This window comes from Aptenodytes patagonicus, chromosome 9 (assembly GCF_965638725.1).
Source record: "Aptenodytes patagonicus chromosome 9, bAptPat1.pri.cur, whole genome shotgun sequence".
NCBI lineage: Eukaryota > Metazoa > Chordata > Aves > Sphenisciformes > Spheniscidae > Aptenodytes > Aptenodytes patagonicus.
In genome coordinates, this window is record NC_134957.1 from 949682 (window position 1) to 977156 (window position 27475).

At 41.2% G+C, this 27475-nt stretch overlaps 1 long non-coding RNA gene across 1 annotated transcript in view; it reads left to right on the forward strand.

Moving 5' to 3' along the window:
- LOC143164372 (uncharacterized) overlaps positions 1-27475 on the forward strand; it is a 161489-nt gene that overhangs the window by 93957 nt on the left and 40057 nt on the right. Inside the window, exon 2 of the long non-coding RNA XR_012996060.1 lies at positions 20748-21172. This is a non-coding gene — a long non-coding RNA (uncharacterized LOC143164372). The remainder of the gene's footprint in view (positions 1-20747; positions 21173-27475) is intronic.

Genomic DNA, 27475 nt, shown 5'->3' on the forward strand with positions numbered 1-27475 from the left:
TTGTGCATTTAATATTTTGTACATGATGCATAAATTTTATCTGTTGTCTTTGGAACGCTGCACCAGAAACAAGCAATTTGAAGCAGAGAATGTGCTAATTAGCGAAGAATACATAAATACACGTGCAGGAAGGCAGGCAGGCAGGTTGTGCGCAGTATCAAGGCGGGCACTGCAGCACCAGCCACGGGAGAGGAGGAAGCCCTGCTAAGCCGGCAAGAGATGTTCCACACTTGAGCTGAGAGCATTGGCACCTTAACAAAGAAATCCTGTTTTACTTCAATAGCAGTAGATCTCACTTAACCACAGAGAGCCAGGGCTGTGAGCTAGTTGCTTTAGCACTGGAGGATGATTTTTTTTGTGTTCTGTGTCAATAATGTTTTCTCACTTTCTCTCTTTACAACTTTGGAAAAAAAAAATGTTTGAAGTGATGTAATTTTTTTTTTGTCTGGTGATGGAGTTGATGGGAAACTGCAGCTGCTGGGCACTCCTCGCTCAAGGATCTAGTGATTCATAAACTTGTAATACTGAGATATCTTAACTCTCCAGCTCCTGAGCTCCAGGGTAGGAAGAGAATAGTGCAGTCAGACTATACGGGCTGGCATGAGAGCTGGCTTTGCAGTGAGGAGAGGAAGGCAGTGAATGCTGGTGATGGATGATAGGTAGGAAAGCTCTGCTTTGCTACACGGTATGGGAAATGCAATCCCAAGTGAGTTTATGGCATGTTTGGATTTAAACCTAGAATAAGCAAAATCCAAGCACTTGGAGTCATAAACTCATAAAGTAGTTCAGGTTGGACAGGACATCTGGAGGTCTCTGGTCCAACCCCCTGCTGCAAGCAGGATGAGGTTAAATGAGCTCTCTCAAGGCCTAATCCTGTTGAATTTTGGATTAAATCCAAGGCTGGAGAGTTTAATCCTTCATGTTTTCATGTTTATATTGTATAATTAAAGAATATTCCTTTACCTTGCCCAGTTATGGAAGTTACAGAATGTGATTTTACACAAACATCAAAATAATACAGGTAGGATTTGGTTATTATGTAGCAGCTTAACTGGGAAGCCATCTAAGTAAGTGTCGTTTTACTGCCTCAGGACTAGTTGAGGCAAACTGTACACCTCGTGAACTGAGCTGCTGACCTGGTTGAGGCCCGTGTAAGGCACAAATTGTTAGTTGAATTGTCATGTCTGGGTATAGCTGGAAGAGGCTATACTGAGGGCTCCCATTGCCATGTTGTTGTGGTTTAACCCTAGCCGACAACTAAGCACCACGCAGCCGCTCGCTCACTCCCCCCTGCTGGGATGGGGGAGAGAATCAGAAGAGTAAAAGCAAGAAAACTCGTGGGTTGAGATAAAGACAGTTTAACAAGTAAAGCAAAAGCCGTGCACACAGGCAAAGCAAAACAAGGAATTCATTCACTACTTCCCATCAGCAGGCAGGTGTTCAGCCATCTCCAGGAAAGCAGGGCTCCATCACGCGTAATGGTTACTTGGGAAGACAAACGCCGTCACTCCAAATGTCCCCCCCTTCCTCCTTCTTCCCCCAGCTTTATATGCTGAGCATGACGTCATATGGTGTGGGATATCCCTTAGGTCAGTTGGGGTCAGCTGTGCCAGCTGTGTCCCCTCCCAACTTCTTGTGCACCCCCAGCCTACTTGCTGGTGGGGTGGGGTGAGGAGCAGAAAAGGCCTTGACTCTGTGTCAGCACTGCTCAGCAGTAACTAAAACATCCCTGTGTTACCAACACTGTTTCCAGCACAAATCCAGAACATAGCCCCATACTAGCTACTATGAAGAAAATAAACTCTATCCCAGCCAAAACCAGCACATATGGGGACAAAACCAAGACTAGTAAGGCTTATAGCCCAGAGTGAAAGACTTGTTTTTCCCCCTTTCTAGCCCTAGCATCAGCTTCCCCCCCCTCCCCGGATAGAAATTTAATTCTTTAATCAAGGTTTTTCACCTTCAATTATGAAGTCGGTGCCCAAGAACTGGGTTGATGTGAGAGAGAATGGAGTGTTAGATAAAATGCTCAGGCACAAAAAAGGCCATGCACAAGACAGAGTAAGAGGAAAACCTGGGGCTTTTGTCCTCTTTTTCTAATCATCAGAACAAATGACTTCGTTAACATTTTCCCTAGATTAGCCTCAAGTGTTTTTATAAACATACATATACTTGACAAGAATTTAGGGCTTTTTCCTAACAGAAAAGCATCTTAATTATTACCCCTATAAAGGTGCATCATTGTGTAATTTGTAAGGAATTTAAGGGGCTTGGAAAAATGTTCCCTTTGAAACCTGTGCTGCATTTTGTCCGAAGCGTTATAACTCTCTGTAGCTGTGCATCCTTGGAAGTGTTCAGAACACTTCTGTGACCTTTTTGCTGTATGGAAGTATTGCAGATCTGACCATATAAAGATAATCTCTCTTGTAATACCCTACAACACCGTAAATTCTTGTAGAACTGATAATCAAAAGTTACCTAGTAAGCTGGCACCCAACTTGATGGGGGATGGTGAGCCTCTAACAGTTGCGCTCCTGCAAGGCTTTTCAATTAGGTGCATCACCATGGTAATTTCATTTTTTTTTTATATATATATATATAAAAAATCAATATATATAATGTGTTGTATGGTATCTTGGTTTAGATGAAGCTGTATCCCCTTTGCAGTTTGTCCCTAACTGCGTAGGACTGAGCAAGTTCTGGTGATCAAGGCACAAAGCTGAGAGCTGTGACCTGGGTTGTCTCCCCGCCTCTGAGACTGGCACTGTGCGATGCTGAGCACAATGTTTATTTTTTTTCTGTGCTGTTGTTTCCTTCCCTGTAACTGCAAAATAAATCTCCATTGCTTGCAGAGGATTTTGAGAATGCAGATATGTTCGCATTGGCTGGCTCACATCGCTTTGTAGGAAAACCCTTGGAAGGGCTATACAGAAGTTTTAGAAGACTGCAGCTGATATGGCTCCATATTGCATCCAAAAGGTCTTTTGGCACAGACCCTGATCTGAATGAGGAAGAAGGGCCTGTACAGCGGGAACTGGGTTACAAGCCATGGAAGCTGCTCTGCTCCCCTCAGCAGTAGCACTGGTGGGGTGGATGAAACACTCTCGCCCTTTCCTCATATAAATCTGCAGCTGATGCCCTCCTTGAGCCTCGCATGCATTGAAAATTATTGTGATAGTATAGGTGGTCAGCTGTAAAATCATTGCTTTTGTTTCTAGGATTTGCTATTATGTGTTTGATGCTTGCAGCAGCATTGACTGTTAAAAATAGTTTCAGCCTTCAGCACATGTAACTGCAAAAAGGCCTGTGCTTTCTGCGACAGTGGAGAAGTGCTAGCAGGCTGCTCTGGGAGCGCAGCGCTATTCACATGCAAATGCTCTTTGTCTTACCAAACTGGTACACTGAAACTCATCACTGAAGTAGGTGTAGCAAAAAAATTTTGGCATGCTCTGTGTTACATCAGTAGAAATTAAAAAACTGTCTGTGTGTGTAGAAGTAATGGTACTATCAAGCAGTGTGAATTCAGTGGATAATACACTGAGGAGGAACACCTAATGACTGATTTCTAAATAGTGAGCCTGAGAAAATGTCAATATTAAATCAGTCATAACACAGGCTTCCTAGCTGCAATGTACCTGCATTGGAGCACAGCCCTTCATTTTGAAGAGTATGAACAAGTAGATAGCAGAAATGGACTGGTATCATCTCTCCAAGTATAGAAAGATCTCAGGATCTGATGTGGCTGCAAGGAGGTTGCTTTGGGGCTGTAGAAATCAATGACAAAACTTGCATGGGCTTCAGAGAGAGGGGCTCTGAGTGCGAATGGGCATTTGCTCTCCCCTCCTGTAACTCAAAAGTTCTTTATCTTGGGAATTGTTGGGTGTAGTTGTGTAATTGACAGTGTGCTGGTGAAAGAAACTGTAGTAGGAGGACAAATAGTAGTAAGGAGGTAGGAACGGAACGAATTCTGAGATCAAGGGTGACGTTCATGTGCCAGCCTGTCAAATTAACAGCAGAGACAAAAGCTAATGCAGAGCACTAAAGGGCAGATTGTGTTAAGTCATCTGAACTGCTCTGTTTTACATATGGTGCCATGCAAAGTGACTTTGGAAATGATTTAATTTTCCACTGTGCACACACAGGGTCCTGAAAATAGCACAAATACTTGAGCAGATTTGCTTAAAAAACTGAAAATTTTCCGTTCTGTGAGAGCTCCTTTAGTGGTTGTGTTTTAAAATAAATCATGTTTCCATGCATTTTGACTTCCTTGGGCATTATGGGAGATTATAAACTACTTCATATGCAGGGTGACATTTCAGATGTGGGTGTATGGGGCCCTCACATACATTTTGCAGTTATTTGCTTTATCACTTGCTTCATCTGTATGCGACCCATCTCCATCAGTGGAACTTGACAAGTTCTGCGAAGTTCCTGCAGGCTTCAGTTTGCTGAGAGGATCTATTTCTTCATTAAACTGTAAATATGTGGGCGCTATCACTCAGCTTCTCAGCAGTAGCTGCTAATGCTATAAACAGTCTTTGGGGCTCTTTGATCCCAAACCACTTGGTGACTCTTGCACATCTGATGGCGGCTGTAGTTTGAACCAACTAACGAAATCAAGGAGGCCAGATGGGACGCCCGTGGAGATCAGAGAGCCTTCAGCATGAACCCTGTAGTAGCATCCAAGAGGTGGTTAGAGTCAGAGCTGTTTTAGAGGCTGTGGGATAGCTGAGGACTTCCTGAGACAGGCAAATAGCGAGCTCAACCATTTTTGGGGTGCCTTTAGAATCATAGAATCATAGAATTTGTGGCATTGTAAGATGCATCTAGTGGGGTGTCTGATTCATCTTGCTGGGTAGGGCAGAGGAGGCTGGGAAAAGAGAAAAATGGCCAAAGGAGTAAAGCAGAAAGGCTTGAAAGGGAAAAATGAGAGGAGAACTTTCTCCAAAAAAGACCAGGTGCCAGGACTATGCAGCTGAAGATGGCCCTTGCTTGCTTGTGAAGTACCACCAGATACCTCCCAGCTGTGGCTCTGGCAGTGCCTGGCAGCAGGGAGAAATGTGATTATTTGAAGTGTGTGACTGTAAAGAAGCGCTGAGACCCTGCAGATCATGCTGTCTCTGGAGTGTCCCCATGTGCGGCTGTCTTTTAGCAAATAAACCTGCTGATCCTCTAGGTAAGAGTCAGTCATGGAGCAATACCTGGAAACTGGTTAAATGTCACAGACAGCATTTAAAACAGAAGTCTTCCACTGTACATCTCATAACAGTGAAGCCAACTTTTGCAATAATGTCTAGCAGCTAGTCATAAATGCTCTGTAAGCACAGAACAACACGATCACAGCTACTGTGTGCTTTATGATCAGATTTGTCCCGGTAACACCTCGCTCTGAGGTATGGAAATCTGAGACTGGGATTTTTTCAGTGCCTCACCTCACCTGCATATTGGCAGTTTGTATACCAGCGACCCGCAGCCAGGACACCTCAATTGCTCTCAAATCAGTGCTATTACCTAGTTATGGAGATTTGTCCCCAAAGCCAATATTCAAATATATCTATTGATATCATTCCAACTTCAATAAATAGACTTGGGGACATTCCTGTGCTTTTTCTCAACAAGTTTTACTTACCTATTACTTCTTGTCAACTGCAATATCACATATTTTGCAAACAAATAATTTACTTACTGCTTTCTAGTACTTCTTACTAAGAATTTTTTTGGGGCAGGATACTGTGAGAGACATTTCTTTGATATTATTAACCTCAACGATACTCTGCAAACTAAGAATAACTTTTGCATAACTGAAAAGCTTTCTGGGACTACCAGTGAAAAATATAATTCTAAATTAAAGGTTGAGTTATTGATAAAAATATAGTAAAATACAGTTGAAAGCAATGAGCGATAGCTGCATGCATCCAGCATGGATCCTGTTTTCTTGTTTGCAGAGGTTATTTATTTAGTCACGCACTTGCAAAACAGCCCAATTATAAAAACAAGCCCTAACATAACTTTTTTTTCTCTGAGTGCTTTAAACTGGGGAACTGCCTGAGTAATTTTCTTCTGAGTAGAAGTAATTACCCAGGTTTGTACTCGGTCTCTTTCCTTTTATTAAGGTTTAGAAACAATACTGTATTTTGAATTCCATTATTCTTTTCATCCCTAACGTTAAGAACAACGTTTGTGAGCCAGCTAAGGGGCATAAGTGTGAGCACAAAGAGGTTTGCTTTGTTTGGGGAGGAAAAACATGATTGACGTTTATCAGTGGTTAATAAATTCCATGGCTAAAGTCAATCTGCAGCAGCAGCAAAGATTGTTTTATAATGCTATTTCCTCAGTAAATGACATTATAGAATTTCCTTGATTATTCATCTTTCTGGTTTTGAAAATTTCTAATTTATTTTGGAAGCCAGGTGGTAATGAGCTTGCAGGCAGCTTATTGCGTAATTTCCAACTGGCAACAGCACTGGTCTGTGATTGTATTTTTGCTTCTGACAGTGTTTGTTTGTTTTCAGCTTTACCAAGCATTAAGGTAAAAAGTACACTTTACGGTAATTGGGAGCCCTGCCTGTGCTCCACTGGAGGGAAGATGAGTTTAGGGGTATTTTATCTATCAACATGCCCCTGAAAACAGGTATGAGTCTCTTTGTAAACCCCTTGCAGTAGGAGATGGCAGTGGGGAAGTGGCTGTGCAGCTGCCACGCATGACTATGCGATGATGAATTCACATCGGTGGCAAAGGGATCGTCTTTATCCTGCATAATATTTCTTTTCCCACATCAAATGGACTTAGAAAGTGAACACCACCTTCTCTGCTCCTTTGTGCTGAGGCTCCAGGGCCTGAAGAACTGGATTTGGGCATGAAACTTGTCTCCTGGGGTGCGGGGATTTTCCTTCCTGGGGTCACAGGCTGATAAATCCAACCCAGCAAGGAAATTGGAGTGGTGCCACTGAACCTGCAAACCAGGACACGTGGCCAAGGCGCTCTCAGATCCAGGGGGTTTCCTCCCTGGCATGTGGGGGTTTGCAGCCCCCTTCACTGACAGGAGCTCACAGTCCGACCATGGCAATTTTCCTGAGACCAATGCACTCACTATTGCAGCCAGACATGGGTACAATACACGTCTCTAGAAATGAGCGCTTTTGTATGCATCTCCAGTAGTGTTCCCAAATGGTCTGTGCTAAATGAAATGTATTGTTTTGTTGATTTAGCTTTTATCTTAAAAGCAACATCTTCAAATAATCATGCATCAAAACCCATCATATTTTGGAAAGCATTACACTCAATAAAATAACCAACTAAAACATCAACTCCCAATATTCTTGCAGGAAGTACATTTAAAATTCAGGTTGTGTTGGGGGCTAACACAGCAACGAACACCCTGAGCCAGGATTAAGACTAGATTTTGGCAAGACAGAGGGATTAATCCCAATGCTCAGAGCAGATTTAGTCCTTTCCATGTGGGGTTCAAACCTTGCTGCTCTGAAAGAATTAGCATGCAGACCACAAACTCAGCATGTGTTACACAAGATAAAAACAGACATTCATTATAAATCATGAGGGTACAAAAAATATTGTTTTGAAAACTTAAGGGAACTATTATAACAGCTTATACCTATTTGTTTATCAGCTCACAGAGGAGATAAAAGGATGACTACACAGCTCATGCAGGCTCTGCTGTTTTAGAGTTGGGGTCAGTTGCTAACTCAGCTTCCTTCTTCCAAAAAATTCTTTACTGTCAACAATAAATAGACATTTTTTATTGGACTTCTTCATGCACCTGCCTTTGCTGGTGATGAGAGGTACACGTACAGAGTTGTATCACGCTGTGTGCCGGAGTGGGTACTTGTTTGCTACAGCTAATGTCTGAAGCATGAAGATGTTGCTCCACGAGAGTGTTGTGTTGTTTTTTGAGCCGTAGGTTACAGATGAAGAAAAATTTGATTTATTTGTCCTGGATGTTTATAGAGATTTATTTAGATGAAATTACATTGAATTACTCATAGTAAGTGGGCTATTTTCTCCCTGCCTCACCATTTGAGGGGTCTGATTTGGCTAGTGAAGACAGGAGACCTTGGGCTGTGCTGCAGTCAGCAGAGGAGGAGGAGGATCTCCTCTGGGATACAGCTTGGCATGGCTGTGCACCTACCTGATGCCTGATTGCCTTAGCCCGCTCCATCGCCGACGACATATCTGAAGACTTTCCTGATTGATCTCTATGCCTAGCTATGGCCATTAAGGTATACGTATATAGGTATATGTAGGTTGTTATAGGTTATAGGCTGCTGGTTGCTTTAGAGAGGACAACACTTGGGAGAGACTCCCTGTGTGGGTATATCCGCCAATGCAGAGGTGCAGGGGCTGCGGCGAGCAGCTGGAGCTGGCCCAGGGATTGTGCCAGGACTACAGCATCTTTTCAGCAGGTTTACAGGAATGTATGCAATATTTTCTCCTCTATTTCCCAGTGTGACAAATAATTTTGAAATAACAGTAAAGAGATCTTTCAGGTATAGAGCGAAGAGGAGATTAAAAAAGGAAGAACAGTTTTTTATAGAAATCTGCACCTCTGTGTAATAAAATATTGAATGTTATGAAGTGAATTCAGCCTCATGAAGTGAATTCAGCCTCATTTTTAGTCCTCTTAAAGTCAGAGGATGATAATATGAAGGAAAATCTATTCTAGACATTTCTTCAGGCATTGCAGTTACTTCATCAGCCTTTATTTCTTATTTCTGCTCTCTGACAGCTTTTCAAGTCTCAGGTTCTTCCTTTTTGAAATGCTTTGATGTGCTCATCTGTCTGACAAACTGTTTAAGGTCTTGATCTTAATTTAACATTTGTAGATACCCACAGAGAATTTTGTTAATGAAGTCTTTAAAATACTAAATGAAGTTCTAGTTTTCTTCATGAATAAAGTTTTATTCTTACCATTATTTTTCCTTTGGAATGATGTTCCTATTGAACATCTAGGAAATTTTTACTCCTACAAAGCAGCAAGGGGCTTTTAGGGCTAGGTACGTAATTAAATGAAGATTTTATATTTCTTTGGGGCGCCTTTTGTTAAAAGAATAGGAATACGACATAATTGAAAAGGTCTTTTCAATGAAAGAAGCCTTTGATACCGCAGAAGCATGAGAGCAAGTGCTTGCCCAAACTCAGATTAGGAGTGCTCCTGCAAATTGATGCATAGTACACTGTTTTCTGGATTGAAGCCGTGGTTTTCCCTACCTCAAGTTTGGTGTAAGGTAATGAAATTGAACGGAGGCTTGCTCATAAACTATATTCATTAATTTTGGAGCTACTGAGGATGATAGAAATCTGAATTCCTGAGTCTGTAATATGGGACTGATGGGAATAATTCATTGCAATGTTGTAGCCTGATTTGGCATTTCAGATCCATAATACAAGACGCAGTAACTGTAAAAGCCTCCTTGAGGCAAAAGGAAGAGATGTATATAAAAGGTTGACATTAAGAGGAAGAAAATGTTTCCAAAAGGCCTGTGAAACTAGGAAGCCACATCTGCCTTATTGTTAAGAATATTTGGGGCTATTACGGGAGCCCCGCTGCGGTGCTTAGGGACCTATTGCAGCCTGGAGGAGAGACCTGAACCAAGAAGAGCACAGATGAGAGAGGAGCACATCCACACTGTCCTCTTTGCCTTCACTGACATTGGCATATGCAAACTTTCAGTGTAGTCTGAAACTGTTTTCTGCTTGAATCACACAAAATATTTCTTTGTTATAGTAATGTTTGCATTTAAAAAAAAAAAAAATCAAAACTAAAAAAATCCAGTAACAGCTTTCCTGGCAGTGTGAATAGCATAAATGTACTGCTAGTTTTAAGGCATTTGTCATAACCTTGGTCACAGCAGACTAGTCAAAATGTGATCTCTTTTTGAAAAGCAAAAACAATAATTTTTTTTCGAGGAGAAACTTTAGGCAAAAAAATACTTCTGGAATGTAGAATTTGCTATTGCTTTTAATCTGCCAACAACTGGCAGTGTTTTGATTGTTTGGGGTTTTTTCTTTTTCCTAAGTGCTTTCCTTCACAAATGAAATGATGTAAATAGATTATTTACATTATCTAAAGTAATGTAACGTAATTACATTTGGCTGATGTGTTGATTCTTCTTAATTTTGAAAAGAAAAATATTTTGCCTCTGGTTGACGTTAAGACTCAGCATGCACAGCCCCACCACTAAAAGGGAGACCTTTAAATCTTAATGCAGACTCATTCTTTAGATAAGGACTGAGTAATCTTTAAAAGTGAGAAAGCTGCATCAAGACATTTGACAAGGTTCATTAAAGTCCAATTAGAAAATTCATTTTAACACTAGGCATCCTGTCCCTTTTATCTCCCAAGCAAAAACAATAAAAGTTTCATCACATACAAGTAAATACATATTTAAAATGTATTATAGAAATAAATAATCTTCATGTTTAATTCATCTCCTTGTATAATAATTGATGTCCATTAGGGATTCTGACCAGGCATTAGGTAGGACCAGCTTCATCATAACGCAGTGTAGCATTGGATGTGTGATTCTCAATTGTCCATAGTGACAATATTCACAATAGTGAATTTTATCAAGTGAATTGAAATAAAAAATATTTTCAGAAGAGTTATGAAAGATCTTTTTTTAAGAGTTCATCTGTTTTCTGAGCAGTACAGTCTTGGCACACGCTCAAAAAACCATGACTCAGCACCTTTACATTGAGGGATTTTTAATGGTTCTTTTAACTACTTCTGTAAGTTTTATTTATTTTATGATCGTTATATTTTCAGTTGTTGGTTCTCAGCCATGGGGAATAACCTCCTCCCCCCTGCTCCCAATATCATGAAAATTGAAATTTCCACTTGGTTGTTTGATTACAGAATATGAGTTTTGTGAGACTCATAATGATGTGGACATTTACAACATCAGTAAATCCAGACGTAAAATTCAAGTGTTAGGCAGCTCCTATGTCCTATGGCTCTTAAGGCTGCTCTTAATTTCTTTTATGCATCAATGAACCTTGCCAAGCATGCAGCGTTTGTTATGTCATGGTAGAAGTCGTGTGGAGCCAGTCCTTTTCCCCAGTGCCTGCCCTTTCCCTGGCTCCGTTTCCTCCGCAGTACGGCTTATCTGTGTGACACTGTGCAGCCTTCTGAAATTGTGCAAAACCTTTAAATAAACATCGTATTTTGGACTGAATGCAGGCATGGGGACTCGGGTGATGGCTTTTCAAAGTGCTGGATTTTAGCTGTTCAAACACTGCATTTGAGTGGCCCATGCTGTGGAGCGGATACTATGTGCCTGCAAAATTATTCATTAGAAAATGATTGGGAAAGGCAAATGAGTTCTGTGATGCTTTTTTTATTGTATTTATCACAATTACATGCAATTCATGTAAAAGGATTTCAGGAATCTTAAAACATAAAAAGCAGGGTTTTATATGAGCAAATCACATGGAAGGTAATGGCACATTTCAAGGAAAGAGATGCCCATTGCGCTCTCACTCTAAGTCTTGGCCATAATGAGTTTAGGAGAGTTTTTAATTCCCAAATTGGTGATGTTCAAAACTTTGCTGGAAGTTGCAGCTGCTCAGTTCTTAGTCCTGTGGCATGGGTCATTAGGGATGCAGCGTTTTGGCTGCCCCACAAGAAATGTATTTCTATGAGTTTTAAATATTATTCATTGGTGCTGACCTTGCAGTAACATTATTTCCCAAAGGAAACTCAAATTTTAAGCTTCATAATTTTCAATGTAAATCACTTTGGAACCCTACATTAAGGAAAACCCTCGTAAGATATTTATTTCACAACTGTAATTATAAAAATAATGTTCCAATCTGAAAAAAAGACTAATAAATGGGAAAATCCAGAGAACCCCTTAATACCTAAAACCAAGCCAGCCCAGCGACTCAGATATTATTAGTTGTTATTGATTAGTGCTCTTAAAGAACTTTCTCTGAGACTATCTTAAAAGACTAATAACTAAATGAAATAAGCTGCACTTTTCCTCTCTTAGGTAGGCTAGGTCTTAAAGCTAACATTTAAACATTAAATAAGCATTTTGTGAAGGCAGTGACTGTAACAGAGGCCCTGGTGTGTGTTTCTTCACCCCTCTGTGAGCACTTGACCAATTATTTTGGTGAGTCCCACCTGAAGGGACAGAAATAAGCACACCCATTTTAGTAGAAATGGCTCAGTAACTTTTAGATGGTGACAAAATTAGACTTGTGACTATGAACTCTTGGGGTAAGTATACTTGATCATTCCTAAACAGTTGTCTTAAATTCGACCCAAATGTTTCCTGCTGATAGAAATGCCGCTTCCTTCATTTTACATACATTCAGAATCGGTACCTTATATGATGTCTGCAGCTTGGACAGTGCGTGTCATTCTGTGAAGAAAAGAGCAAGCTAACATGGAATTTGTTCTTCCCAGTGATACTGTTTGGAGGTTCAGCTCTCTTTTTGCTGCCTGTACTGCTGTCACCCAGGATTAAAAGCTGTAGATATCCCAGGGCTGCAGCGAGGGCTTTCAGTGACTTGGATGAGGACTGCAAAGATGCATCAGAACAGTGTGGGCAATGACTTCTGGGAAGATCATGAAAAAATAAAGTATGGCTAATGGACCTGAGTTCCTCTTTCTTCCCTTTTGGCAGTCGATCATGGTAACACAAAGTAAGTATAAAGCCTTGCGCCAAGACAAAATGTTAGTGATTTATGCTTGCTTTAAGAGATCCTAAAGCCAAGAAGGATCTTTAAGGGCTTCCCTGAATTAATTCCTGTTTGAACTAAAGCGCGAAGCTTAAGCCAGACCTTGCAGGACTGCAGCTGCCTGCACCATGGCCATAGCACTAGGAAGCTGAACTCAGACTGTCTTTGTTGCAGGGATTGGGTTCAGCTGGGCACGTGGGCGAGCCCGCCGGCAGGTTTGTGGGATGGTTTGCATGCTCAGACCTGAGCAGGGGGAGTGCTTTGCTGGATGGGGCCATTAGAAGATCTCTCCTGGGTTGCCCTGCATCTACTGGTCTACAGGCTTCACTGCCAGCTAGAGGGATAACATCCTGGTGTGTGGAGATGAGCATCTGGACCCTCCTGAGACCAGCATGGGTCACGTTTGTGATGCTGAGCAAAACTGACCTGGCAAAATCGCCAGGGCAAGTAGCATGCAGAGAGTCTTCCCACATTGGCAAGCGGGTCAGTGGGATCCAGTGAAAAACAGAGACTGAAGGAGTGGGTGTTTGAGCCTGGTGATGAGCTAAGATGTGTCTGACATCCTGCTCAGCCTAGGCGCTGTCTCCTGTTTTGCTCCTGTGAATTGGTTGTGTGTGGGTGCTGGACTACATTTTCTGTCCCATCTGCTTCGGTGCCACTGAGGAGTAAGTTTTTGGATCTGCCCTGTGCTTGTTCTTGTTGATAGCATCCTTCAGATCAGATCCATCTCCAGGGGGCGTGAAGTGTTATGGGTTTTTTGTTTTTTTTTCTTTTTTTTTTTGTCTTTTTAATTTAAACCTGGTATTTCTATTTGAAATCAAAACATTTAAAATAATCACGTTCAGAATTAAAATGACATCTCATCATTTCTGTATTAAGATTTAAACCCATCATAATATCTTAAATTTACATAAAACCAATATTTAAGCATTAGACGTTTCCTATTAACACATAAAGAAAGCTACAACCCAGGGAATTCTCTGGCTAAACACACGAAACTATGCTTAATTGCAAACCATTTTAGTTCAGAAGAGCAGCTATCATCAATCCTTTCTTAGGCAAAGGTGGAGGTGAGGTGAGGTCTCTTCTAACCCTTTGATTGTATTATGATCAGCAACAATTGGCTCAAGTCACTAATTATGGAGATAATTTTCTTCATATGGTGACTCATTTAAATGCAAATCATGTTTGATATTTTTTTTTCTAGCCAGTGCACCTATTAAAATATTTTTTTTCTGTATTGTGAATTGAATTCGAGCTTCGATCCAAAAGCAGTTTGACACAAATTGCAGGTAAAATTAATCATCTAATAAACAAGAAATGTAAAAATTAGGAAAAAGTATAGTTGTTAACCATGGTATGCTATTAGCATAAAAAAAATTGTAACTACTGTAATGACACAACCAGTGGTAACTGTTACCAGGCAATCAGAACCAGTATTTTTCTTTGAGGGAAGATTAACGGGTAACTAGGATTATACAATAGGGTTAACATCAGTTACTTAAATGAAAATGTTTTGGCTGCAGTCAGTGGCTCCTAGGTCAAACTTCTATTTAGATCATACTTCTGCTTTGCATAGTGTTTCCTCTAATGTTTTCTGCTCTTTAAATGCCCAAGTTGGGTTTAGCATGCATTGCTTTGGAAGTGAAGGGGGGAGCTGAAGCCGCTCTCACCCTTCCTGACTCCAGAGCAGCAGCTCGCCTTCCCTCCACCCACCTCAATCACAGGGCTGGGGGTGGTGTGTGGTTCACGGGCTGAGGTGCTGGACTGAGTATCTGGTCTAGGGGAAGGGAGAAAACAACCCCGGCAGTGCACCGATACAAATAGCTTTGTCGCTGGTAGAATTGGCTCCATCTTTTCAAGGGATGATTTTTTGCTCTGTTACAGAAAAGGATCTAGACTAAAGACACTTGGGACACTTCTCTGTTGGCCACAGGGTACTTGTGCATCAGGGGCAGAAAGCAACTCCCGACCTGGTAAAATGTGGGCAGTGCAGTTGAACCTCACTGGTGAAGAGGGGATGTCTTCTGCTCCAAGGCATTTCAGGAAAGGAATGTTGTCTCCTGTTATTTAAGAAATCCACTCCTTTTCTTATGCAAAACATATAGTAACAGTAACAGAAAGCATCATTAACCTTCCTCTCATTTGGGGAGGAATTGGTTGACTGCACTAAAATTATTATGAGTGATATATTGGATAACAAACAGGAATGCTAATTGGAGACAATGTCAGAGGAGAAGTGTCTGAGAGACAGAGTGAAAGGCAACGTTTGCATCTGTCTCGTTCTCTGTGCAAAGGACTGCAGTAAAAAGGAAAATGACAGAGGGTAAAGCTGAAGCCGCATAGAATTGCTGTGGGTTTAATGTGTTTGCTGTACCCTACCTTGGTGGCAGAGAACCTGCCACTTTGCACCCAGTTTCATTTCAGCCCAGGGCCAACTTCCACAGGATGAAAATTTGAGTGTGGTGGAGAACGTTATTGCCTGCTTTTTCTGGCTGCGAAAAAGCTTAATCGTTCACTCTTTGCTCTACTCTATTCTATTTTCTTTCCTAAGAGTGTTCTATAAAATCTACATATCTGAAATTGCCCACGCTGACTTTTTAATGAGGAAAGAGTGACATGCTTATACCTTGGGACTTCGAATGTCACCAGTTGAATCGGTATAACGGATTGAAGTCAGACGGATGGCAGGCTGAAAATGCTCTCTTGGTCTATGCTACTCTGAGTTGCTTAGCGTCCACTGGAGAAAATGCAGTTCTGTGTCAAAATTGTGCGCTTTCTCATCAAAAGATCAAAATGAGAGTTAATCTTCTGCCCTCTTGTGAATGTGCGTGTGGGAATTGCTCTGTTGTGGGGTGTTGGGTTGGGTTTTTGTGGTGGGTTGTTTTTTTCTAGATCACCAAGTGTGCTGTTGGTTGTGAATTAGAGTTTTTAAATCAGGCCTCTGGAGATACGCAGCTATCTTCTTACTATCTTCTTACATGCCATGAAGCCATTCAAAGGAAAATTGAAAGGCTTTTTCTGTAATATAATAATTTTCCTTTGCTTTAGTTAGTAAACTGGGTTTAAATATTCTTTCATTCTGTTTTTTTGGGTTCTATTTGCTGGTTCCCAGTTCAATCCCATTTAAGCAGTTCTGGGGTAAGGGACAGGCATAGCCCATCCCCCCACCTCTGGCTCTCTCCCTCAAACCAACATGCAGAGCCGTACAGAGAAAAAAGTTGTCCAGTACAGTGCCTATATTGTGGTCAAAATGCAACTGCAGTCTACACAGTCATATTTTCAAAGATTAGAACAAATAGAAGATACATTTTTAATTGTTTGTGGACTAAGAGAGAAAAAGACTTGCAGTTCAATCTGATATTTATAACCTTTGCAGTTCATTGTTCTCTAGTTACTTCTTTCCAAGATCTGTAACCACTGTATTGTCCCCGTTTCTGTCCAACAGTTAATTAAATTAGTTCACTGACAAACTATTATTAAACAACTGCAGTCTGCTTTAATAGCTAGTTTTCTATTAAATATCTGTAATGGTTTTGTTCTCAGTCTGGGGCTTTAGGCACCTAATTTGTTGCTATCCAGTGTCTTGCATCTTTTATGTATTCTTTTCCTTCTCAGACATGGTTGTGATGGGAGGCCTTTTCTCTGGCTGTGTTATGGTAGGGTTGGAAATGCTGGGTATGAGGCTCTTCCTTCCTGCAGAGGAAGCAGGCACGTGTCTTTGCCATATCCAGTAGCACACAGGCGTTGGCCGGGGTGCATTCAGTTTGACTGCGCCATTCTGCAGGGTCGCCTTTTGCAGTGTGGACAGCTGCACGCCAGCTTCATTGCATGTCTCATCAGGTTGTGTTTCCCACACACAGCCTGTAGCTTGCAGTGCCCTCTGGTGAAGCCTGGTTCAGTAACCACAGACATTTCTGCCTCCTGCACGCACACACAGCTTGAAGAGGATGCTCTGAAATGGGTATCCTCAGCGCGGGTTCAATGTGCTGGGGTCATACTCTGAGGTGGATGGGCTACCCTTCGGTCTTCTTGGATTTACTTAGTACCAGGGCAGTCCATGGGTAGGATTCAGATATTGTACCCTCATGCAAGGAATAAATATTTGTCTTAAACAGGATTGTAACTCGCTTGTTTTAAAAGAATAGTGTGAAGTCAGCATAGGTGGCTTTTCTTCCTAAAGCCATAGAAATTTCTGTGAGGCTCCTTCATCAGACCCAGAAGAAATCCAGTGGGCTCAAAGTCATAGGCTCGGAGTTTTGCCTGTGGAAGGAAGGTCTGGAGAAACTGGGCTTAAAGTAAAAATAAAAAGGGAAAAAACCTGAGTAAAACCCTGTTTTGTGTCTCAGTCACAGTTTAAAATTGAGTTAAAAGTTTTCAAATTTTTTTGTAGTTTTTTGGGCTTTTTTAAAGATGATACTGAGCAGTTGTGTAGCAGCTCAACTACAGTGCTAAACTCGGCCTGCAATACACTGAAAAATGTATTAATAATGGTACAGAATCTTGAATGTCCTGACATTATCCTGCTACTACACTGGCTTTAAACATTTACACATTTCAGGAGAACAGCAACTTAATTTTTAATTAAAATCACTAAGCAAACGCAGATTATGTTTAATTTAAATATTTATAGAATTTGTTTAAGCCTTCAAAATAGGTTAGAAGTTGAACAGCAAAACTGCTAACATCTGAATGATAATTTTACTTCTAGGCCCAATTAAGAAGCTAGTCAGGAATACAGCTAATAGGTTGCTGTGTAGGAGGAAATATTTTATAATGCTGTATGTACAGAGGGCCTTTAAAAATGAGTGGTCTTAAGTAAAAGGGATAGTTTAGAAAAAATTTGTTACTTCTGATAGTAATTTAAAATCTTGCATCGTCTCTTTGCTTTCTGGGAGTTGCAGTTCTTCCTGTTATCCTGAATACAACTGCAAAAAATATATAGTGAACCAAAGAGAGACGAAAACATACCAACGTGCCAATCCACTTGATTTTTATAGTGCTTAACATGTTAAATTGAAGCACGATTATCCCAGTTGATTTTAATTAGTCAACACATGTAAAGTAAAGCATGTATGTAAATGTTTTCAGAGTAGAAGTATAAGCCTGCATAAAGAACATTTTTACAATCTTAAGGATGTTCCTATCTGTAAAGAAATTCTTTGCGTTAAAATCTATCACAATATTCCCCCCAGCGATATTGTTCTGGTAATCCAGTATATCCTTTGACACAGCATTTTCTGCAATACAGTTCAGTCACGAGTAACAGACCACCAAGGCTTTTTCAGGGACAAGTTCAAACTCTTGGCTTCTCACTTCTGTTTTCCTCAAAGCCAGTTTTATTCCCTGCTACACCTTTTCATTCTGGGAGACACCTTCCCTATTGCATTTATCTGTCACATACCTAAAGGTGATCAGATCCTACAGGTTTTAGGATGATTTAATGTAACTATAGGTTTCATTTTGCAAAAATGTTAATGTTGCCCAAATAACCTGATGTCTATGAAATCTTTCAGGATTGGGTTTGAACCTTCTGGAAATCTGTTTGGCAGTGTCTCATGTTTTTCAGTATGGCAACAAGTGCTCCTGAGATTGAAAGGCTCCTTGTGCCTTTCATACAGATGTTCCAACAGTACCTCTTAACTTGTTTACGGTCTTCCATTGGTTTTTACTCTGTATTATGAAGTCTGTAAGAGCTGCAAGATCTTTTCTGGTTTTCCTTTATAATGTTACTAAACGTTATGTGGATTGTTTTAGACTGTATTTCCTGTCTATTTGTACACTGCTGTTTAGGCTGGAATATAGCATGTGTTTAATTCTTTCTTGGCCTCATTATATTTCATTCCTTGCTTTACTGCATCATCTGTCTTGTTAGTCCATAAATCTGATCTGTTCTAATCACTGTAAATTCTGTTTCCCCTAGCTGTGTGTCACCAGCAAGACTAGTCACTTTGGAAATTGCATTCCTGAAAGGTCATTTTATGAAAGATACAAGAGGAGGCATTGTGCAGTGCTGATGCTTAAGGCTGGGGCTCATCACTCAGCCTCAAAGCAGCTGCTGCAGTCTGTTCTCTGTTCATAGGCTGATCTTGGTAGCTATCGCATGCTGAGATGGTCACCCAGGTGAGTGCCTTTGGCCTCAAACTAGTAGCACAGCAAAGTCTTTACTGGGATTTGTGATCTGTAAGCAGTAAAAATTACATCATATTTGTAGGGTGGCCTGGTAAAGGAGAGTTGCCAGTTCAGAGTCACTTTTGTGGGAAAAAGGACTTTTTGAACACAGAGGTTTTGTGGTTCTTAGAAACAGAGTGTTGCAGAGCCAAGAACATGCAATGGCTGTTCCACCACAGGATCCTCTTATACAAGAACACACTGTGCAAGTCTCCTGTGCCTCATGCCTGGCTTTCTCCCCTCTTCTAAGAACACCGATGGGTTGGTACTTGGTATGTTGATATGACAGTAGGTCTGTGGTTTAGCTGAGATCAGTTACATTCAGTAACTTTCCCCTGTTTTCCATGCTTATAGATGTCAGTGCCTCCACTATGCTCTTGTTTCTGTGCCGATCCTGCTTTGGGGCTGGTTTGGTGGCACAGACACTGTGTGCTGCAACCAACACGCATCTGCTAATGGCCTTCCTTGTACTGCTGCTGCTTCTCCTCCTCCTTCCCACTCATTTAGCACTTCCGCATTGTGTTAGATATCCACAGGAAACTCTTGGGCAGAGATTTCCATCTTTCTTGGATACATGTACAGCCTCTAGCAGAGCGAGCCTTGGCTGGTGCGACTTCAATGCTCTGGGGTCTGGGTGAGTGCATAGGGTGCACTGCTGAGTTTTGTCATTTATTTCCTTAGGCTGTGCAACAGTGATGTTTTGGAGCAAGAGCTGTTCAGTTTCTCAAACTATCATGCTCTTTCCTGGCCTGGGCTCCCATGCTGGACTGACTCCCCTTGCCAGCTATGCTGTGTTCCATGATACGTGTAGTGGCTCATGGCTACAATTCACACTTGCAAAAGCATACTATTCTCTGTCTTGGATAAATGAGTTTGAGATTCATGAATGAAAAGAACAGGATGAAAGCTAGATACTAGTATTTATTTTTCTTTAATCCCTCTATCCTATTTTTTGTTTCTTTCTGATGTTTCAGATGGGTGTCTGATGATGTTGTAAACATAACCAGGGAGAATAAGTGGAGATGGAAACATGCCAAGTTTTGGTTGGGTTACTGAAGGGCAGTTTCCAAAGCCATGTGGTACTACTACAGCAAAAGTAAACTCTGCTGTTTCATAGAGGTTTTAATTAATTAATGTATTTATTTAATTTTGTGTGGTTTAGTAGCTTTTTAATGACCTTTTGAATTTGTTTCTGTTTGTGGGTGATTCAGATTACTTACTTTTCTAGCCTGGGGATGCTGCAACATCATGTGTCATGCTATACTGTCTTTGATAGTCCACCGGTGACTGCAGAAGGTAGAAATTCTCCCTGTTGCACAGAAATATGCTGTTATATTCCCTTCTGCTAATTTGTCAGATATGCTACTTTAATTACCAAAGTTAATGCTTAGGTGTCTGATTGCTGAAAAACTTTGGTGACGGATTAAAGCTTCCTGGCTGGAGCTGGTTTGTTGTGTTTGCAGAGGAGCAATTCAAATGAGCGTGAGGTTGCATCAGTTGAACCCAGAGAAGAAATTCAGATGTAAACCAGATTAAATAAACAAGTAAGGTGGAGTAGAGAGTGGTGTGAGCTCTTGCTGGTGTTTGTGTGATGAAAGCTGATCATATTTGAAGCTGTTAGTTGTGGGCAAATTTTGCTTGGTGTTGTGAGGTTTGAATTATCCAGAACTATGTTTGATGATAAAATAGTAAAACCACAACAAATTCTGAATAAGCCACAGCTGACCAAGTCATCCGATTAATAGGATTTTATCTAATGGACTAATTTAATGGGGATGTTTGAAATGTACTGTGTGGAAGTCACAGACAGATTTAAATTTCAAGGATGAACACCGTTCTTCATTCTTCCCTCTTTCTCCCTCTTCACCCAAAGGTCTCCCTGGCACATTTGAGTCTCCTCCCCAGTGAGCCGTTCAGCTCGATGCCATCCACAAGTGCAGGCTGCTTCGAAAAGAGCCCACTGAAGGCATGCTAGCAAGACCCTGAGTCACGGACGGAGCAAACTTTCCTAGCTTGTCACTGTACACTGACCTCAAATCCTCTCTGGAGAAGCTACCCAGAGGGGCTGAACTTTGCTGTTTCCTGCTGTGCTGCCTGGGACCTTTTCTGTGTTAGCAAAGGCTGATGGAAACCTGAGTCTAGGTGGTACCGTATGAGAGTGAGATACTCGCCCTGTTCCCTGACGGCCTGTCTCTGCTTCAGTCCCTGCCAGCAGCGCTGTGTCACTACACACCAGATGTGCAGGCGGCTGCAAAGAGCTTCCCTCCCTGAGCGCAGGTGCTCTCTTTCAAGAAAAAAGTAAGTGCTGGTCAGTAAATGCTGGGCAAATGTATTACTGTATGTTCGGATTAAAAAAATGCTGCTCCTTGGGGGCAGGCAAGGGGGAGAGGGCAGTCCAGAAGTCTGGCAGTGGCTGGGTTGGCTGGATTGGGAAAGTGCCAATGCCAACCCACTGCCCTTAATTTGCCTGGCAAGGCAGCTCTTCCAGATGAGGTGAGATGAGGTGAACCCAAGATTCTCCTTAGGAAGGTTTACTTGGTTTAAAATGCTTTGTTAGCAAATACTGCTTCTGAATTCTTGTAACTTTAACCCCAGTTCATCTCTGTCTTTATTTTAAATTGAAAAGTACTCTACCTAAAGTGTTCTCATCAGCCAAACCACTGCTGGGTTCATACACAGAATAGTTTAGTGTTTATCTGTCTCATTTCTTTACTGTCCAAGGTGAATCTCAGGGGACGAAAGCTCTGAACCAAGTGGCTTCAGGCTATTCATCTGGAAAACAGAGCCACTTAGACCTTTGTAAAGAAAATAATTTAGTAATCAGTGCAAGAGACCTGTCTCTAAGCCAACCCATTTGGAAAAATTGCCAGTGTAGTAATTACAAACATTTTATCACAATAATACTGATGATGCCTTTCCATTATTGCCAGCATTTCTTCTTCCTTGCAACTACAGGACTGAGCTGGTTTTGCATCCTCTTCTGTGATCCTGCATTAGAAATGCTTTGTAATTTGAGATTGACACTGCAGAGCTGGACATTGAGCAAAGACATTTTTCTGAGCGTTTCCCTGCAGACCAATGCAGCTAAAACCATTGGAAAGTGAGGAAGACATTGCTGCTGCGCTTCTGGCAGGGCAGCAAGTGTTGCCTTCCCAGCTCTATACATCCTCCCTCTGGAGCAGGGAAGGACCCAGGTCTCTGCTCTCTTGGACGAAGGGGAAGAAGGAGCCAGATAAGTGTTTGTTTGCCTGCACCCTCCTGCCTGCCAGCCTCTGCAATCAGCAGCAGGTTGTGGGTATCTGTGGGAACACACCAGTGCCTATGGGATGGCACTGATCTCCTACCCTGCCCTCCAGATGTGCCAATTCTAGGTAATCTCACTCAAACACACAAGTTTCTCACTCTCTCATAAATTATCAGTGGATCAGTGTTTCTGTGCATTCTGCTAATTAGATATGTATAGTGACTCTTAGAACTTTTATCTAATCTCACACTTCAGGCACTTATAGTTTTTCCTCATTCTTATTGAAAATGAGAAAATTCTTATTTGTGTTCTTGAATGCACATTTAACAGTGCAGTTTCTGTACCTTCCAACCAGCAAGGTGCCGTGGTGCTGGATATTGCACAAACACAAACGATACTGCTTTCTAATTTGAAAAGTTTACTGGCAAACATAAAATTTGGGGTGACATACTGCCTAAAAACAAAGTGAAGGGTAGGCTGGTCTACAGTTGCAATGTTAATCCCAAGGTTTTGGCTGTGTGGTTTTTAGTTTTGCTTTTGTTTTGATTATCAGTTGTTTATAATAGTTTGAAAACATAAGTATTATGGTAAGGATCGAGTTCCTGTAGCTGTGCTGGTGACATGCTCACTGCTGTCCAGCAACAGTTGTATGTTATTTAGGGCAAACTTCTGCAGGATTTGCTCGCCTGACTTGGTTGCTGTGGGCTGCTATGTGGAAAAAAAGGCATGGGGCAAAGTTTCCCGTGAAGCTGGGAGCAGGGAGACAAGTAACACAGGTTCTCCTGTTTCAAACTTGAGAATCTCAAGGCACCACTTTTTCCTGTAGTTCACAAGTGAGGCAGTCCAGGCCCAGCACACATATCAGATCTAATGTTAGGTCATCTTGGTTTCATGTGATAAAGGTTGCTGCCTATTTAAATTAAAAACATGGAAAAATACAACAAGGAGCAGAATTGATGTGCCTTGAGGAGCTGTGCTGTTACTTGTAGGCATAGGAGTCTTTTCAGTGCCTTTCACAGGCTGGATTACATTGCTGGCAACTATTTTCAGCATTGTTTTTTGAGCAATATTAGTGAGAAGGGAGCAGAAAGAAAATAATTTTAAATTGATGAGCCCTAAAGGTTCATCTAGAAGATTTTAACTAGCTTCATAAAAGCTCCTGTAGACTTAATCTAAAAAATTACAGCAAAGATGGTTTATCTCCTTTTGACGGTCTTGTCTTTAAGCCTCTTGATTTTTAATGTACTACCCTTATTCCTTAAAACCTAGAAAAGTGTTCTGAAGTTTTACAGACTAAAAAACTGGTAGGTGCCAATCCTGGAGGATGTTTTGAGCAACACTGTAGCAGCTAGCAGGGAGACAGAGGTCTGCACACAAGGACAAGACCCCAGGGGGGTCTCACTGGTGACGGGAGACTTGCGAAGTCTCAGACTGCTGCAGCACATCCTCCTCTGATCCAGGTAGAGATGGGATGTTTTTTGCCCCAGCGCTCTGCATGGTTGCTAGTATTGTCAATGAGTCCTTGATTCTGTAGAGATTTGGGGAGCAGCACATCCAAGTGGCCAGAGTTTACTTTGAGAGAGACTTCTCAAGAACAGGTAAGACAAGAATCAGTGACGAATGGGCTGGCATTGGCAGCAGAGGTAACCAGTGAGTGTTTCAAAAGGCAGACTCTTCTCTTGTTCTTTGAGAGATTCCTAGTATTTCGACAAGTCCATCAAAGAACAAACTTTTAAAATATGTTTATTCCAGAAATGGCATTAAAGAGGATGCGGAGGCTGTTATGCAAGTTCTGCTCAAGGAAAACATTTGGTTTTCCTCTCCTGGCAGGGGTGGGAATGATTTGTTAGAATTTGTCTAAGAATTCATGAGAAAATAACGTTCTGGTGGAGAAACAAAAAAAGCCTTAACAGCACCGACCCATTATTGCTTGTAGATTTTGATAGTGAAGATTTGTAATTTTGGAGAGGGTAACGATTTCCATGAAAAATCCATGGTTGCTGTCTAGCAGTAAAAGTGCTGTGAAGAATCACACAGGTTTGTGTGTTTCTGGGGGAGCATTTCTCCCTGTGATGGCTGCAGTAGAATTGCTTCGTGCTTCTCACAGGAGAGAAAAAGCCCCCCTAACCTACTAGTGTGCTCCATGCGATCATATACAGGATTTACCAACTGCCCTGCTAATCACCCAGTGGATATAGGTTAGGATGTCCTGACATCAGTGTTCAGAGATCCAGAGCAAGGGAAGGCACCTCCAGCTGGATTTTATACAGAGCTATTTGTCTCCAAAAGTGCCAGCAGATTTAAATTACTGCTGCTGTTGTCAACAAGTTCCTCCTGCATGTTCTGTAATGCTTACGGTCCTTGGAGGTTTTGGATCACTTATGTTTCTCAGTGTAGCTACAGATTGTGAACATAAGGGTTAGACCAAGTATATTAAATAATTAATTGAAAGGCAGACGTTCCTTTCCTTCTGTGTACTTTGGGTAGAACAATTCCTGCTGACTCCATATTTCTTGCTACTGAAAAAGATAACCTGGTCAGGTAGCTAAATGTTAACTTGAAGTGTGCCAGCTTTTTCACTTGATGTACAATTGCTCTTAGAAACATCTGCTGCCTTGCTGCTACCAGTGCCAGAGGGCGTTTTGTTTGATGACTTAATCAACATATTATTCTATCAGGAACCATTTGTGGATTTGAATTCAGATGCAGGATGAGAATTTTTGGGAAAAAAAAGTTAATTTCCTTGAATTCAAACCATGCTCATCATAAAACAGCCCATGTCCTATTCCTGTTATGCTCTGAAGCCAAGTCTAAGCAGGTTATGCACCTAGTACGAACTGTATAGGGCAGTGACTTCGCTCTTATTATTTGCAGCAAATTTTCTTAGAACATGATGGTTAAAAAAAATGAGGCCAGGTTTTTTTTTTGTAAATGTTGAAACTCTATCTGTATGTGTTTGCAGTTTATTCTTTATTGTGTGATTACTTTCTGTACAGACTGAACCATGCAGCAGTAGTTTGAGGCTCACCTTTCAAAAACCCGAGAGTTAAAATGAAGTGCCAAAGCCTTAGATAGACCTGGCTAATATGGACAAACCGTAGTGTCTTCTGATCACTTCTAGTTAGTGCTCCTTAGTTCTATCCTAAAAAAGAAAAAATAAAATTAAAAGAATATATATAGTCTTGGACTTTTCTAAAGCAATTGCAGCAGAAGGAATATCTATATGGAAATTGGTTGGGGAAGCTTCCTGCAGCATCAGAATTTTGGAAGTATATGGAGCAGGAACAAAAACCTGCGAACAATGGGTCCAGTCCTCGTGCTTCAGTGGAGTGATGCTGAAAACTTTTAGCTGGTATGTGAGTCGTTCATTAAACCCAAGGGGAAACAATGGACACTTAGGAGTTTTCTTTTCCATGCAACAGTATAGATTAGTGCAAGGAAAAACCCAGCAAAACATAATATTTATTGCTTCTTTGTCTACACGATCCATTTCTGATGCTTGTGAGATTGATCTGAGGTTCCTTCTCTGTTCCCATCCTGTTCTCAGGCTACACATATTGTTGACCCATCATTAGTTGCTTCATTATATGAAGTTGCCTGTGTTCGGCTAGCAATGGTAGTAGGAAACCAATGTTTCTAGGGAACACAAGCAAGCTGGAAATGCTAATCACTTTTCCTTTTCCTCTGTATAACACCCACAGGTTTGCCAGTTTCTTTTTTATCACCAGGTACGTAGAACCAGCTGTGTTATTAGGGTGGAGCAGATCAAAGAAAGTACAGGCCCTGCCTTCAAATCATGAAATGTCTAGGTTTAAGTCTTCAGGGAATCTGGGCAGTGCTCTGCTTTGCCAAAGAACAGATTCTAGGTACGATAAGCCCATTGCCAGAGAAATCACGTCCTTCTGACTCGTACCCGGCTCAATAAATGATGCCTGAAACACGCAGTCAGACCTCATTATTCTCCCTTGATTTGTGTCTGTGCTCAGCAGTGCGGATGGGTAGTTTCTCTCTCTTGTCTTTTTAAGAGTTTATGGACTGCGGAATAGCTGTTGCTTGTCCACTGTGAAAGCGGACGAACTAAATATTTACCAGTGCTTTTTTTGGTACCAACAATAGTGCCTGGAAGTGGGCTACTGAGTTTCAGGTTCGTTTTGCACCCTTCCTTTTGTTCCAGCTCCTTCCCAATAGCAAGGCCAAGTCAATCAGAGCATCAAGAGGGTTCAGATTACTAATGTGCTTAGCATTTACAAAGCTTTATTTCTTTGAAAAGAGAGAAGAGGATGAGTCTTTCTGCTCCATTACAAAGACCATTGCTTTTTATGCTGAGCAGAGGTTTGCTTGTTTGTTCTTTTTTTCCTGGAAATAAATGTCATTGAAACTCTTTACTGCTGCATTGAATTAAAAGCTACTTCTGCCTATAGGTATTTTGATAATATTGCAAGAAGCCAATATCTGGTGACTTCCAGAAGAGACATTTTCATACAAATTTGGCTTCTGCTGTTCTTGATTCTAGCTGGTATTAGACACTTCAATAGATCCAGTTTATTCATGGGTTTTGGGGCAATGTAAAAAGTTACAATTAATATTATTGACCTTTGATTTGGGAGAGCATGTGGGTTAGATTACATGTTACAGTTTCTTTTGAAAGGCATTGCAAATTTTTCCTTTGGCAAAAATTCAGATGCAACAAAGTGAAGGTCAGCTTTTCTTTTGATATGACCCTTTATAACCTGGATTTGCTTCTAATCTTGTTCTCTCAGTTTTTGTATTGCTGCAATTCCATCGTGCTTAGAGTAAGTGGGACCAAACCTAGGACTATTGTGTTTATCCTGAAGACCTTGATAGCAAGCTTGCTGCATGTCTCAGAAGAGTTAACAGTTCTTTTTGAATCCTGACCTGTAAGTACAGTTTAAGTACTAATTTAGCTACTAGGCTGCCCCAAAGCTTCAGCATTAATTCAGGAGATAATCAGTAATCCTGGCTTTCACAAACTTTTGTAAGTTTACAGAATTATAGAGCTTTCTCTTGCAAGGAAATTTTTTGATCTTATTAACAAGGAATACTAGAAGCTTAAAGCTGGCACAAAAACAGGTTTATTTTTTCAATTTCCAGGGTCTGATCATAGCATGCTTCCTCAGTTCGCAAGCGAGGCCGTGAAATGCATCTCATTCACAACAGCAGAAGATTTGTCCCAGCATCTGCTAGGGAGATGGGTCATCCTTAGACAGTCATGTTTCTTCTCTCCTTTCTTTTCTCCCTAGTATCTTCCTGACGAGGAGTGCCCAATTACGTCCCAATTGGCTTCTTTCTTTTAATTGACCAGCTCTCCTGAATGGGGGTCAGTGCTGACCTGCTTT